General features: G+C 37.6%; 1 long non-coding RNA gene across 3 annotated transcripts in view; it reads left to right on the forward strand.

The window, feature by feature from the left end:
• Nucleotides 1–15,483, forward strand: part of LOC103096597 (uncharacterized) — a 57,306-nt gene that overhangs the window by 23,041 nt on the left and 18,782 nt on the right. For 2 of the 3 annotated variants that reach the window (XR_008912259.1, XR_008912260.1), the window contains exon 2: nt 10,635–10,709. The exons of the other annotated variant lie outside the window; for it this stretch is intronic. This is a non-coding gene — a long non-coding RNA (uncharacterized LOC103096597). The remainder of the gene's footprint in view (nt 1–10,634; nt 10,710–15,483) is intronic. 3 annotated transcript variants of the gene reach the window in all.

Raw genomic sequence — 15,483 nt, forward strand, 5'->3', positions numbered from 1 at the left:
TCTGATTCCAGGAGAAGGGAACAAAAAGCAACTATACAGTGCCAAGTATCTCAAGGTTAAAAAGGACCAAATAACCTCCCCATTTTATACAGGAGGAACTAAAGCCCAGAAAGGTTAGACTATTTGCTTAAACTCTCAAGGGTGGTAAACAGCAGAGGAAGGATTGGAACACATGTTCTCTGGCCCCAAATCCTTGGCTTTTTCCACTTTATAACACTGTCCCCAGAAAAGTATCTAATAACTAATATTTATTTAGTTCTTTGTTCACAATCACCGGGTAAAGCAAGTGTTGTAAACTTCTGTTCTCCCCATTTTATAAATAAGGAACCTGAAGCTTCCAGAGATTGATTGACTTGCCTAAGGCCACATATCTAGTAAATGTTGACCAGGATGAGAACATAATTCTTTCCTGATATCATGCCCAATTCCTTTTCTTCTATGACTTATTACCCTTTACCTTATCCCATGTGAATTGACATTTTGACACCATGAAGATGCGACCTTAATCTCTGGCCAGCATTAACTTGAGTTTCAGGCAGGTTTTCATTTTAGCATAACAAGAATTACTTTGTAGGACCTTGGTAATTTTCCAAAATGCCTTGAGAAGAGAGCCTGTATAATGGATCACATTTTATGTCACTGAGTAAGCAAACAAATGTAGTAAAACAGACAAGGGCACTGCATCCCTGTGAATTTGCTTGATTGCATAATGAGAAAAATACAGTTACGAGCTACCTGGGATATGCACTAATGGTTTGAATGGTACCGTACACTAAAAGCTCATTAACAGACACCACTGGACTTAGTGATAATTCAGGTATGCAGAGCAGGAGTTTACCTTCACATTGTGAAAAATGGAATTGCTGAGAAAATGAATAATATAAACAAGAGAAATATTTAGTCTACCTAAATGAAGTCTGCCAAACTGTTCTTATGCATTTGACAAATAAATTGAATAGCATTTGTGTAGTAATAATAAATGTACTCCTCCACCAAATCCCTGCCCTGTAGTCATCGTGATGTAGAGAATGCCCATGGGCACTTGAAGGCTATGCCCATGGAGTGAAAACTGCACTAGATCAAGCACAGATGTCCAGAAAGAGACTGTGTATCTGTTTTACTAAGAACCAACTTGGTTAATTTAGAAGAGGGTCATCTCAGAAGGATTAGCCACCAAGTGGTGATTGATTTGGGGGGGGAAGGAAGAAGGCACAGAAAATCATTCAATTCTCTACTAAGGTGCAAAGAGGTCATTACCTACATGAATAAAAGGGAAAGTAGGTCAGATAAAATCTTAGAACCTTTAATACTGGATGGCATGATTTATTTTTCCTATTTATTAAACTAGGCTTGCCTCAGTGTCTCTACATCTATAAAATGAACTGGAGAAGGAAATGACAAACCACTCTAATATCTTTGCCAAGAAAATTTCAAATAGGATCATGGAGAGTTGGGCATGGTTAAAAATGACTGAACCATAACAACAACAAAAAATTAAGTGGTACAGTTACCAAAGTGTTGGACTTAAAAGTCTAGAAGGTCTGTGTTTGAATCCTGTTTCAGACACTTCCACCTGTGTGGCTCTTGGGAAGTCAATTAAAATTAAACTCTTAGAGACAGTTAGGTGGTGTAGTGACTAGAATACTGGGTTTGGATTCAGGAAGACCTGAGTTCAAATGTAACATTAGATACTTCCTAGTTGTATGACCCTGAACAAGTGACTCAAACTCTGTCTGACTCAATTTCCTTTATTTGTAAAATAGGGATAATAATAGCATCTATCTCTCCCCAGTATCAAATGAGATAATATTTGTAAAGTGCTTTGCAAACTATAAAACATGTAAATGCTAGCTTGTGTTATTATTATTATCATCATTTCTTTCAGTCCTTTCAGAGATTCATGATCTCCTTGATAATAGGCACTTCTCTTAACAATGCAAATTACAACCTAGCCATACCATCTCATTTTCTGGAATTCATATCCATTTATAATCATAAATTTTTCCAAGAGGATCTATCCACATGACCTTCATCTATGTTACCTTTCTAGTTCCTGGGTTTCAGTACAGTGTTCAGAATCTTTACTTTTGGGACCACCTCAACAAGATGCATATTTCAAGGTGTGACATGTACAAATAATCAGCAATCAATAAGCATTTATTAAGTGCCTTCTAAGGACCATACATGGTGCTAGGCATGGGGCTATAAATATAAAGAATGGAACAATCCCTACTTAAAAAGAGCTTACATTCTATCTTCAGAGACAACATATACATATAAATGAATATACAGAATAAGTGAAAAATAAACACAAAGAAGTTCATTAAAGATAGTTTAGGAGGGAAGGAACTAGCAGTTGGGGATATCAAGAGAAGTTTCATATAGAATGTGGTGCTTGAGCTGCTGCTTTCAGGAAGGTGGATTCTCTGGGATGGAGGTGAGAGAGTGAATTCCAGGCATGGAGAAAGGCTAAGATGAAGGCTTGGAGACAGAAGATAGATTTTATGTTGCTGTTCATTCTTCATGATCTGAGAAGAGCAATAACATCAGGATGTTGGCATTGGGGTACATAACAATATGTCTGACACTGGCTGATCAGTCCAGTTCAAGTTCAGAAGGCACAAGGTGAACACAAATAGTCTGTAGGAATATTTGGGATGGAGAAGTCTCTAGATTTGTACAATTCACATTCCCTTTATACTACTGTGATTCTGCTTTGCTCTTAGAGTATAGTATCTTCTTTGATGTGACTATGCCATGCTGGGAAGTCCTGTACCAGTTTCTGCCAGGTCTCACAATCAAATAAATAATATAGTTGTTCAGAGAAACCTTGAGAATGTTCTTGTACTGCTTTTTCTGGTCTCTGTGTAAGTGCTTGCCTTGTGTGAATTCTCCATAAAATACTCTTTATTAAAAAAAAAAATCTTACCTTCTCATCTTAAAATCAATCTATGTATTGGTTCCAGGGCAGAAGAGCAGTAAGGGCTAGGCAATGGGGGTTAAGTGACTTGATCCCAGGATCACACAGCTAGAAAGTTTCTGAGGTCAGCCTTGAACCCACAACCTCCTATTTTCTGGGCCTGACTCTCAGTCCACTGAGCCACCCAGCTGTCCCCTATAAGCTTGTCTTTTAGGCATTCCGGCTACATGGCCAGTCCATTGGAGCTGCACTCTTTGCAGTAGAGCTAAATTCCTGGAGGTTGAGCTGGAGAGCACTTCAATGTATAAGATAATTCAAATGGAAGTTGTTCCGTTTTCTGGAGTAGCACTACTCTACTATACAGGTTTTACAGGCATACAATAATGAAATTGGCACAAGTTTTCTATAGACCTTTAGCTTGGTACCAGCCTAAGACCTCTTGTTTCCTCCACTTTCCCTCCAACCTTCCCTGAGCCTGAACAAGCTCTGGCAATGCATGCACGAATCCCATCATCTGTGTGAAACATCCCTGGAAGACATACTGCCATGTTAAGTGAACTTACACACAGTATTTAAAATTTCTCCATTTACTGTAACAAGTGATTCCATGTATGGATTGTGTGGTTCGAGCAGGTGGAGAATCTCTGTTTTCTTGCTGCTATCAGTCATGTCAAAATTATCATGTGTCAGAGAGTTGATCTATACTCTGTTGCATCTCAGTCTGAGGCTGCATTGAGTATACAATTATCTGCAAATAAAAAGAGAAGGCAAATTGGATAGTGGAGTGTAAGATGGAGAGTCATGTCTAATTTAACCAGCCCTGAGTCTCACATCACCAACTCCCTATTGCACATTTCAAGCTGATTGTCCTACAGACACCTCAAACTCAATAGAACCAAAATAAAACTTCCTACCTTTCTCAAAAAACCTTTTCCAAATGCCTCCTTTACTGTCATGGGCACCACTATCTTTCCATTCATCTAAAGCCCCAATGTTATTTTCAGCTGGCTTCACTTGCACTAATCCCAAATATGCAATTTGTTATCAAGTCTTGTTATATCTATTTTCCCATCATTTCTATTATATATCCCTTTCTCTTCACTTACCCAGCTACCACTCTTCCCTCATTACTAGACTATTGCAATTTCAAATTCAGTTTCTTCAAATTTCTACCCACTCCAGTCCATCCTCAATTCAGCTGTCAAAGTGATCTTTCAAGAGTGTGTCTGATCATGTTACCTCCACTCATTACCACTATGACTACTACTCTCACTCATTAAACTTCAATGCTTCACTCTTTAGATCAAGTTTAAGTTCTCCCTTTTTACCTTTAAAAATCCTTTATTACTTTGTTCTCTTCCACCTTTTCAAGCTTCTTACACTTTACTCCCTTTAATATATTCTACCATTTGTTGTTTATTTAGAATATTTTTCCATGCTTACATGATTCATGATTTTTCCTCACCTCTCTTTCTTCCCCTCTCCCAGAGCTGACAAGCAATTCCACTGGGTTACACATGTATCGTTGTTCAAAACCTATTTCCATGTTATTCATATTTGCAATAAAGTGATCTTTTAATGCCAAGACCCCAATCATATCTCCATCAAACCACATGATCATGTGTTTTTCTTCTGCATATATGCTCCCATAGTTCTTTCTCTAAATGTGGATAGCATTCTTTCTCATAAGTTCCTCTGGATTGTCTGGATCATTGCATTGCTGCTAGTAGAGAAGTCCATTATGTTTAATTGTGCCATAATATATCTGTCTCTGTGTATAATGTTCTCCTGGTTCTACTCCTTTCATTCTGCATCAATTCCTGGAGGTCATTCCAGTAGAATTCCTCCAGTTTATTATTCCTTTCAGAATAATAATATTCCATCACTATCAGATACCACAATTAGTTCAGCCATTCCCCAATCAAGGGACACTCCCTCATTTTCCAATTTTTTGCCACCCCAAAGAGTGTGCCTATAAATACTTTTGAACAGGTATTTTTCCTTATTATCTCTTTGGGTACAAACCCAGCAGTCTACCATTTATTGTTGTTCTTCTTTGCAAATGATAATCCATTTCCTGATTTTAAGGATTTTCACTGACTGTCTTCCATTTCTGGAATGTTCCCCTCCTTAACTCCATCTCTTGGCTTCCTAGAACCTTACTAGACTAGACTCCACTCAAAAGACCACCTTCTACAAAGAGCCTTTTCCAATCACCTCCCCATCTCCTGATCATGCCATTTCTCTGAAATTACCTCCCATTTGTGAAGATGAGACTAACTCTCTCCTTGTCTATTTTTGGTTAATCAAATCAAGAACTTAAAGTATCCCTACTTGACACTAAGTAAGAGAGTTTGCAGGTCACTTACAGGAGTAAGCTCACACCCCCACCTTGGGCAGTGCTAGGCAAATTGAGAGACTGTGATTGGTTACCTTAAAGGGGGGGGGGCAACAGGAAGTGAAATCAAGAAAACTGCTTTAAAAAGACCAGCTCAAGGATTCAGTCATTCTTTCTGTATTGGTGAGCTGAACTGGAAAGGGAGACTCTTTCCTGGATCCTGTGTTGGCTTGTGTTGATGAGTGGAATGATTCCTTCCTTGTTTCTTAGGTGAGGAAGACCCTCTCTGCTCTTTACTGATTCAGTGGGACACTCCCTTCAGTGTGAGTTCTGGTGAGATTCTTGGTGGTCTTAGCCTCTGAAGGTTCTCTGTGGATTCTTCAGAGTCCCCTGGCTCTTTGGATTTTGGCTTCCTAATTAGGACTTTGGATTCTGGTAAGATTCACTTTCAGATTTGCATTTGCTGTCTGGAGACATTAGGATTGCACTTAGGGTATTTGTAACTAGGCAGTACTTTCTGTCTCTTTATCTACATTTTCCCACATTCACTCTTTCCACCTCTTTGTAAATAAAGCTGCTAAAAGTCATTTTGACTTAAGCTGTAATATTTTTAAATTAGTGACCACAATATTACTTTAGAATTCTCATATTTAGTATAAAAACCTAAATTTAAATTCTTACACATTTATACTATATATACTTTGCATATAAATAGTTATTTACAACCACACTCAACTCTCCAGACTTCACCAGTCTTTAGCTGTCTTCTCTCCCTAGAATATCCATCTTGGCTATGGGAGGGGGGAAAGGAAGAGGGGAGGAAAAGAATATGAATCTTGTAACCATGGAAAAATATTCTAAATTAATTAATTATAATTAAGTAAATAAAACAAATATCTATCTTTCCTTCTAGTTTTCTCATCCTGGATGATCTCTCTTCCACTGTGGACTTTTCTCCCTGGAAGATTCCTCTGCCCATTAGCGAGTTCCTCTTCCAGTCTTCATTTTGAAAAAGTGCCCCAGCCAATCATGTCCAGTCCTTCCCTCCTCCCCTAGATCTACTGCTGACTTCCTGGACTGCTCCGGCATGTTTCTGAATTACTATCTTCTTCCCTTCACTTCTCTACTTTTTTAAGCTTTTTTTTCCATTAGAATCTAAGCTCCTTGAAGATAGATCTTCTCTCTTTCTTTTTGCGTGTATTTGTAGTCTTAGTGCTTAACAAGTTCCTGACGCATAGTAACCACTGAAGAAATGTCTATTGACTTGTGCTATCTATGCATTAATATCTCTTCCATTAAAATCTGAGCTCCTTAAGGTCAGAGTTTATGTTTCTGCCTTTTATTATATCCCTAGCACTTAACACAATTCCTGGCACATAGTAAATGCTTAATAAGTGTCTGTCGATTGACTAATAAACCTGAAAAGATAGGATGGGATCAGGTTGTGAAGAGTTTATATTTGATTCTAAGGACAATAGAGTTCCTGGAGTTTATTGTATTTGAGAGTGTGTAAAAATGGAGATTTGAACCCCAGACTTCAATCCCCAGAAGTCCTTGGTACTTCCCAGAATTCCCTATAATCTCACCGGAGTCTCCACCTGGACGAGAACACAATTTGCAATGCCTACTTCGGCCTCTCTCTCTTCCTCAACTTGAAACATTGCAACATGTAGTAATTAGGCTGTGAATGGGCTAATCAGCCCTAGGCATGTGGCTTATTATTTTGTATCCTTGATTTCTAATAATCGTTAATAAACCTCATAAAAGTAATACTTTTATTACTACAGACTAAATTTAACTTTTACAAGTGACATAATCAAACCTGCCCTAAAGAAGAATCATGATGGAAGTTGTATCAAAGATAGAGTGGGGAGAGGCTTAGTGCAGGAAAAAAAATAAGGGGTCTTGTAAATAGTCTAGACAAGAGGATATGAAGCTCTAAACTGAGAAGTTATTTGTTACAATTTACTTATCTCTGCCATTCATCTTTAAGTTTATTCTATCCATAATTCTTATTTTTTAATATATAGTGTTTCATGACTAATTTTTTTTTTTTACAAAATCTTCTGGCAAATATAGCTCCATTTTCCTGTCTGTAGTATTTGTGGTCTTAATGAAGGTACTTTAAAAGTTCTAAATAATACCAAATTTTTGTACTATTGTTTTAAAATAGACAGCTTTCCATTTAGGGAAAATCAGTGAGATTTTATGCTGTTTGGGTGGCTTTATCTTAAACCTAATAAACATGAATATATGTGAAAAATATAGATAGTTTATTGCTTAACTTTTTATATGCATCTTTAACTTTATGAGCTACTGGAGTAGCAGATGTTTATACTACATATACATCTAAAATGACTGAGTGTTGGTTCAGTACACTGAAAATCTTTAAAACTGTTTCACTGAAATTGACCACACAAAACCCGATAAAATACACAAACACATACACATCAAACTACCATTTCCTTAATATTATTATATTATGCCATTGCCTTCTATTTCCTCTGGCATCTTATGACCCAAATGGTGTCTTTTGGTCCTTAGTGGATAAAAACTTTTATTAATTAGATAAAAGGAACAGCTAAGAGCAACCATGCAGCAAATCATGGCCATTGGGCTGGTTTTAATTTCAGTTAATTAGTGAAAGATATAAGTAAAATAGTCAATATCAATGTTTTCCAAAGAAGATGAATTGGACTGTCATCATGCATGAAGAAGGAAATTTTTTTTTAAGTTCTTAGGGGGAAAAATCTCAAAAACATTTTTCTTCAAGTTTGAGCTAATTAAGTAGGCTATTAAGAGCCCCCCAAAATTGCTTAAAGAACAATTTTTCCTATAACAACTAATCTTTTTTTTTAATAATTTACAGTTTGATTAATGTTCTCCTAGTATTTAATTGGATACTGTCCCTCCCTTCACTTCCATCCTCACCTAGAACAGTATCCTCCAGACCAGACCTCTAGAAACCTTAGTTAGGGGAATTAATACAGTCAAGCTTTTGACATCCTGGGGTTGAGTTCCCCTCCACCTTTACAAGCCCAGTATCTTATCTCGCTCTTCTTCCACCTCTTACTTTAAGATATCTGTTGCATATAACCATTGGAAAAAGCATGAGACTTAATTACCCTATGACTTCACTCACCATTCTTATGACTTCCCAAATACAAAGGGATCTAAGAAACCATCTACTACAACCCCATCATTTATTTTTTTTTATTTTTTCAATTAGCATGCATTCCCCTCCCCCCTCCTGCCTTTCCCTTATTAACAAAAGAAAAAAAAAAGAAAAACAACATGTAACAGCTAGGTAGAATCAAGCAAAATAAATTCCCATATTGACCATGTCCTAAAATGAATCTCTCATTGTACATCTTGAGGTCAGGAAGCAGGTAGTATGCTGCATCATCAGTTTTATGGAATTGTAATAGATCACTGCATTGATATGAGTTCTTAAATCTTTCAAAGCTGTTTGTCTTTTCAATGTTATTAGTTTTCTATGAATTTTTCTGATTCTACTCATTTCACCCTGTATCAGTTCATTCAATTCCTCCCACGTTTTTCTAAAACTCCCTTCCTCCCTTCCTCCCTTTCTCTCTCTCTGTCTCTCCATCTCTGCCTCTGCCTGTCTGTCTGCCTCTCTTGCTTTCTTGCTTTATTTCTTTCCCCTAACCTTCTCTCTTAAAAATGATACTAAGTTTGGGTTTCAAGGCAGATGAGGTAGTGCTAAATTCAGATTTGAACTCAGGACCTCTTGTCTCCAGGCCTGGATCTCTATCCAAACAGAATTTCAAGTAGAGATGTGTTGCTAAATAGTTAATACACTGGCTCAACCTACTACCTCTCCCCAGCCCCCACATTGTACCCAAATCCCACTTTTAAGTTTAATCTGATTTATTAACATTTTGCACCATCACTTTCTTAAGACCAAACAATCAACAAAACAATACAGCTGCCCCTGTTCTGTAGCATTTGCTGATTTCTGAGGTATAAATACTTGCAATGAGAAATTGAGCATCCAAGAACCTGACCAGTTGACTCTGGCATGATGCTAATTTCAGGCTGAAACCTGGAGCATTTGTGTATGAGAAGTTCATTCTTGGGGTCCTCTTGACATGCATGATCTTGCTAATGCCCTTTAAGTAAACACAGGAATTTGGGAGCTGTGGATTCCTCTTTTAGTCCAATTTTTCTAAATTGACTTTTTTATTCCCTCCTGATAATCTCTAACTTTTCAGTCAACAGTTCCTTCTATCTTCAGAGGCTGTGGGGAGAACATTGCTGGCTTTCCCCCTTTCTTGAGGTGATTTCTATTTGTCTTATTTTTCTTAGTTCAATCTGCTGGTTTACCCACCAGCAAAATCTCTTTTCCCTTTAACTGTGTCTATGTCCTGTCAAATAGTCCGCTTCCTTTTATTTTTCTCCATTAGTTCCGGACTATAATCTTGTAGCCAATCTTCTAAAAGTGCTAGGATCGTTACATTTTTTGGTTTGTTTTTTTATAGATGTGTGTTTAAAAAAAATCTGATCTGTAATTGTGCTACAGTCTATGCTAAAATCTAGCCTTACTTTGACAGGGCCATCTATTCCTCCCCCTCCTTTTAAATAGTTTTTTAAACACTCAAAACTTTTGAAAAATCTGATTAAAATGTGTTTTTCTTGTATTTCTGACCACTACAACTTGAGTAGGGCAGTGATGAACTTGGGGGAAGGACACCTGAATTTGAATCCTTGCTAAGACACTTTGCTAGTTTAGTGACTTGGGTCATCATCTAACCTGCCTCTAAACTTCAAATTCCTCATCTGTAAAATGGAACAACAATATTTATATGACTTTCTTTTTTTTGTTTGTTTTATTTAACAAACTGGCTCCTGCCCTTTCCCCCCACAAATGTACCCACACTTTAAAATTTAATCTATATTATTATCTTTTTTTCCATTAATTTCCCAACCCTGGACTATCAACAAAATGATAAACCTGTTTATATACTGCTATATTTAAGTATGTTATTATTATTTATAATGCCATTATTTGGGGACATTGTGACAAGCAGGAAGATGGACTTATACACAAGGAATAATGTGGAAAGGCATTGAGTGGGTGAGGGTTTAGGCATGGAATTTAAATAAGTCATTGATCTTTTCTTTCTGCAGGCAGTAAGTAGCCTTGTAACTTTAGACTTGGTTTGACTAATTACTGTGGGAGGGTGAGTGTGGAGAGAAGGCAGCGTAAGGTAATAATATTAGAAAAGGATTATCCAGTCAAATTCCCGCAGCCTTCCTGCTTATTTCAAGTTATATGTTAAGAACCCCTTGAGAAATGCATCCATTCAGGGGATAATTAAATGGTGTCTAACTTTTCAAACCTTCTTTCCTCAGAGGTACGGTTAGGACTTGGTGTCTCTCCTTTCAAGATGCCCAATATCATAGAAATTCTGATTGGCTCCAGAGAGTGTAAGTAGGAGCAGAGGGTGTAAGAGACAAATGGAGGAGGGCTGGGGAAAATTCTACAGTCATTAGCAGAGCTCCTGCCACACAGAAAGTGCTTAATAAATGTTGCTCCCTAATTGGCTGACTGAGGAGCTCAAGATGAATAACCTCAGTTTGAGAAGGCCTATAATATAATTACTAAAAGCCCTTCCAGTTCCAAAATTCCTTGACGCTACTCTCAGGAGAAAGGCTAGATACTGGGAAAGTTTTTTCCCAGGAATAATTATAACTTAGGTGCTAAGTCCTAAGGTTCCCACACATAGAGAAAACAGGAGGGAAGAAACTAATACATTGTGGCTCATCCCCATTCTGGCGGAAAGATGGGTAGCACTAAGTTGGCAGAAAGAACTAAAGGGATTAAAGAGATTCACTTGACTTTCCCATGGTGAGATAATTTTCTTTTTTGGACAGAATTTGGGAGTAGAACTCAGAGTCCCCAAGTTTGTAAGTCTAATTAGACTAACATTTTCTATGCAAGTTTTCTGGTTCTTAAAAGATATCTGGGTAAAAAAGCCTTAACTCTTTTTGTCTCTTTAAAAATAAAAGCAAGAAAAACAGCAAAGTAAGGTTTGTTCTGTTTTTTTTTTTTTTTTAATCAATCATCAACACTTTTAGAATGGGCACCACGGCTACACAGTATTTTATGGCTAGGAGTGAGGAAGACCTGAGTTTAGATCCTGCCTCGGGTACTAAACAGCTGTGTGGCTCTAAGAAAATCAGCCTCCCCAAGCCTTTTCTATTTCCTGAGTTTCCTCATCTGTAAAAAAAGAAAGGAATTGATCTAAGATCCTTTCCAGCTTTAAATCTATGATCTTATGGTTATCAGTCATGGTTTATGGCATGACTAGAAGTAGGAGTCTGCCCAGAGTAAATTTAGTTGAGCTTAGGAAGATGGTAGTGGGATGTGGAATGAGACCAGTAGCCAAGCCAGGAGAGAGACAAAATCTCTTCCACTCTCACAACGATTGGGTGGGCATGGGCCCTGGGAAAGGGCACCAGGTGAGGGGTCAGGAGAGGGTGGCTCAGGAGTGGTTGCATCATGGATGAGGAGGAGGGAACTGGCAGAGGACTGGGACACCAGCCATCCAAAGACCACAGTATCCCCTTTCAGCTATTGCCCCACTGGGACAAGCTCCCTTCACCCTATGCTAGTGATGACTCTGGACAGTGCCATCCTTTGAGTTTGTAGACCAGTCCAGACTAGACAACAACTTGATTTTGAATTCCTCTGAGGGCAACTTCATAATTTGGCCATTTTAATTAATGTACCTAATACAAAATGCAAGTAGAGATGCTGGAACTTTTTATGTTCATCCGTCACTCTAAACCATTCTTATAATATGAATTTGATGTCAGAAAGTCATAACAATATTTATTTAATGTCGGATAATTGGCATAACAATACTCTTGAGTGACAGTTGGAGTGAAAGAAAAGTTAAATTAAAATTGATATGCTTATCTGTCTCCTGAACTGTCACTTCAATACAAGCTCTTGTTGCCTATTCAGGGTTGCCTGTCAAATCTTTAGGGAGCTGACTACAACCATTAAAAAATATTTGTTGCATTTCAGAAAGAAATTAGATTTTATTCTGTTTATTTCTCTCATGATATTCTCAGAATTCTCTCAGATTTCAGAATTCTTCAGTTCAACAAACTATATGCAGAGGGGCAGCTAGGTAGCAGAGTGGATAGAACCCCAGGCCTGGAATTGGGAGGATCTGGGTTCAAATCTGGCCTCAGACACTTCCCAGCTGTATGATCTTGGGCAAGTCACTTAACCCCAATTGCCCCAGGCCTTACTGCTCTTCTGCCTTAGAATTAATACTTAGTATGGCTTCTAAGACAGAAAGTAAGGGTTAAAAAATAAAGAAAACCTATACATAGGGCAGAGTGCTACAGGGAGAGATAACAAAAGTCCACAAGATATAACTGATCAAAAAGCTTGCAGTCTAGTAGCTTGGTATAACATATATACACATGATTATAATATAATAATAGCTAGCATTTATATAATGTTTTATGGTTTACAAAGTGCTTTACAAAAAATATTTCATTTTATCCTCAACAAACCTAGGAGATAATTATTATTATGCCCATCTTATAGATAAGGAAACTGAGGCAGAGAATGATTAGGTGACTTACTGAAGATCACATTGCTAACTAGTTTCTGCAACTAGTCTTCAACTAAGTTCTTTCTGATTCCAGGACTGGGTTTAACTACTAGGCCACCTAGCTGATAAGTAGATCATGAAAAGCATACAAGAATCCTGCCTTCCAAAAAAAATTGCTGTGAGACTGAGAGTCCTAAGGAGGGGATGAAAAATTCCATGTAAATAAATGAAGGAAAGTTTTATAGATCATGGGATTATTACAAAATAGAGCTTGACTTGCAAGAGATGCCAAAGGTCATCTTATTTTACAAATGAGTAAACTGAGGTCCAGGGAAGTTAAACTAACTTGCCCAAGGCTATACAGAAAGCATTAGAAACAAGATTTGGACCCATTTTTTTGTGACTCCAATGCTGGTGATTTTCAAGTTGAACCTTAAAAGGTGGTAGGTAGCATTTCCAAGAAATCTCAAAAACCTTGAACATAAATAGATAAATCAAAAGGGAAAACATTAACAATGGAAGAAAATATTAACTCCAGATCTAGTAAATGAGTTCAGGTGTCATTGAATAAATACTGTAAAATGAAGGGAAATGATTCGACACTTTACTAGCAGAGGACCCTGTGGAATTTGAGAAGAAAATGGAACTACAACATACTGTTCCTGAATGGTTTAAAAGAGAAATGAGAATTATAAGAATTGAATTTATGTCCTGCATAGCAAAAAGAAATATAGAAAAATCTAAATCTGTTATGGCAAGCCTTGCCAAAGAAACAAAAGAAAGAATGACAGATTGGGAATACAAATACATAAAATATAGGACAACCTAGAGGAAGAGAAACAAAAAAAGAGCATTAAAAATGTTCATTATGTGGATCTCAAGGACAGAATGAATAGAGACAACCTAAGGATCACAGGTCTCCCAGAATATTATAGGACAAAAAACCTTAACACCATAATGAAGGATATGATGGAAGAGAATTGCCTAGAACTTCTGAACATAGAAATTGAAATTCCAATCAAAAGAATGCACAGATCATCTTCAGAAAAAAAACAACCTAAGATTGCAAACTTCAAGACACATAGTTTTAAATTGAACAATTCAATTCAGAAACAAGTTCTGCAAATAAGGGAGAAGATCTTCAAACAAAAAAGAAAGGGGGGCAAATGCAAGACTGTTTCACATTCACTAGAAAAAGGAGGAGGATAGTGTTTTTTAGATCCCTGCAGATTGTTCAGAGACATTGCATTGTCCCTAGTGGAGGAGTCCATTACCTTAGATTGTACCACAGTGTATCTGTCTCTGTGTACAATGTTTTCCTGGTTCTGCTCCTTTTGCTCTGCATCACTTCCTGGAGGTTGTTCCAGTCTCCATGGAATTCCTCTACTTTATTATTCCTTTTAGCACAATAGTATTCCATCACCAACATATACCACAATTTGTTCAGCCATTCCCCAATTGAAGGGCATCCCCTCATTTTCCAATTTTTGGCCACCACAAAGAGTGCAGCTATGAATATTCTTGTACAAGTCTTTTTCCTTATTATCTCTTTGGGGTACAAACCCAGCAGTGCTATGGCTGGATCAAAGGGCAGACAGTCTTTTATCACCCTTTGGGCATAGTTCCAAATTGCCCTCAAGAATGGCTGGATCAATTCACAACTCCACCAGCAATGAATTAGTGTCCCTACTTTGCCACATCCCCTCCAGCATTCATGACTTTCCATAGCTGTCATGTTAGCCAATCTGCTAGGTGTGAGGTGATACCTCAGAGTTGTTTTGATTTGCATCTCTCTGATTATAAGAGATGTAGAGCACTTTTTCATATGCTTATTAATAGTTTTGATTTCTTTGGCTGAGAACTGCCTGTTCATGTCCCTTGCCCATTTACTATCCACAAGCAGAGGATAAACTGTGGGAGTAAAAACACCGATGAAAAGCAACTACTTGACTACAGGGGCTGAGAGGAAATGACTGAGGAGAGACTCTAAATGAACACTCTAATGCAAATACCAACAACATGGAAATGGGTTCAAACCAAGAACACATGTGAAACCCAGTGGAATAGTGCCCCGGCTATGGGAGAAGTGGTGGGAGGGGGGTGGGGGAAGAAAAGATAATGATCATTGTTTCCAATGAATAATGTTTGTAAATAACCAAATAAAACAATGTTTAAAAAGTCAAAAAAAAAAGAAAAAGGAGGAGGGAATGGAATGATGTGTTCAAAGAGCATTAGAGCTCAGGATGCAGCCCAAAGTGACCTTTCCTGAAAAATCAGGATACAGGATAAAAGATGGACATTCAATTGTGAAGAGGAGGTAGAAATATTTTTAGGGGAAAAAAGCAGATCTGAAGAGATTATTTGAACAACTCAAACAACAAAATTGCAAGAGAAGTAAAAAAATGCATACAACAACAGTTTCTAAACATATAGCAGGAGATAGAATTATAGAGGTAATAGTGAAAAGGCAAACACCCTGTCTATAGGTGAATGCTTCTTTTGTGGTACTACATTATAACATGGTAGAATACCTGAAAGAAAGGCGAGGAGTAGGGAGACAAAAAGAATGAGGGACATGTTGAGATCAAATCGAGGACTAGCAATGAAGAGGAAATGACTTGTATGGT

The sequence above is a fragment of the Monodelphis domestica genome, chromosome 5, assembly GCF_027887165.1.
Source record: "Monodelphis domestica isolate mMonDom1 chromosome 5, mMonDom1.pri, whole genome shotgun sequence".
Taxonomy (NCBI): domain Eukaryota; kingdom Metazoa; phylum Chordata; class Mammalia; order Didelphimorphia; family Didelphidae; genus Monodelphis; species Monodelphis domestica.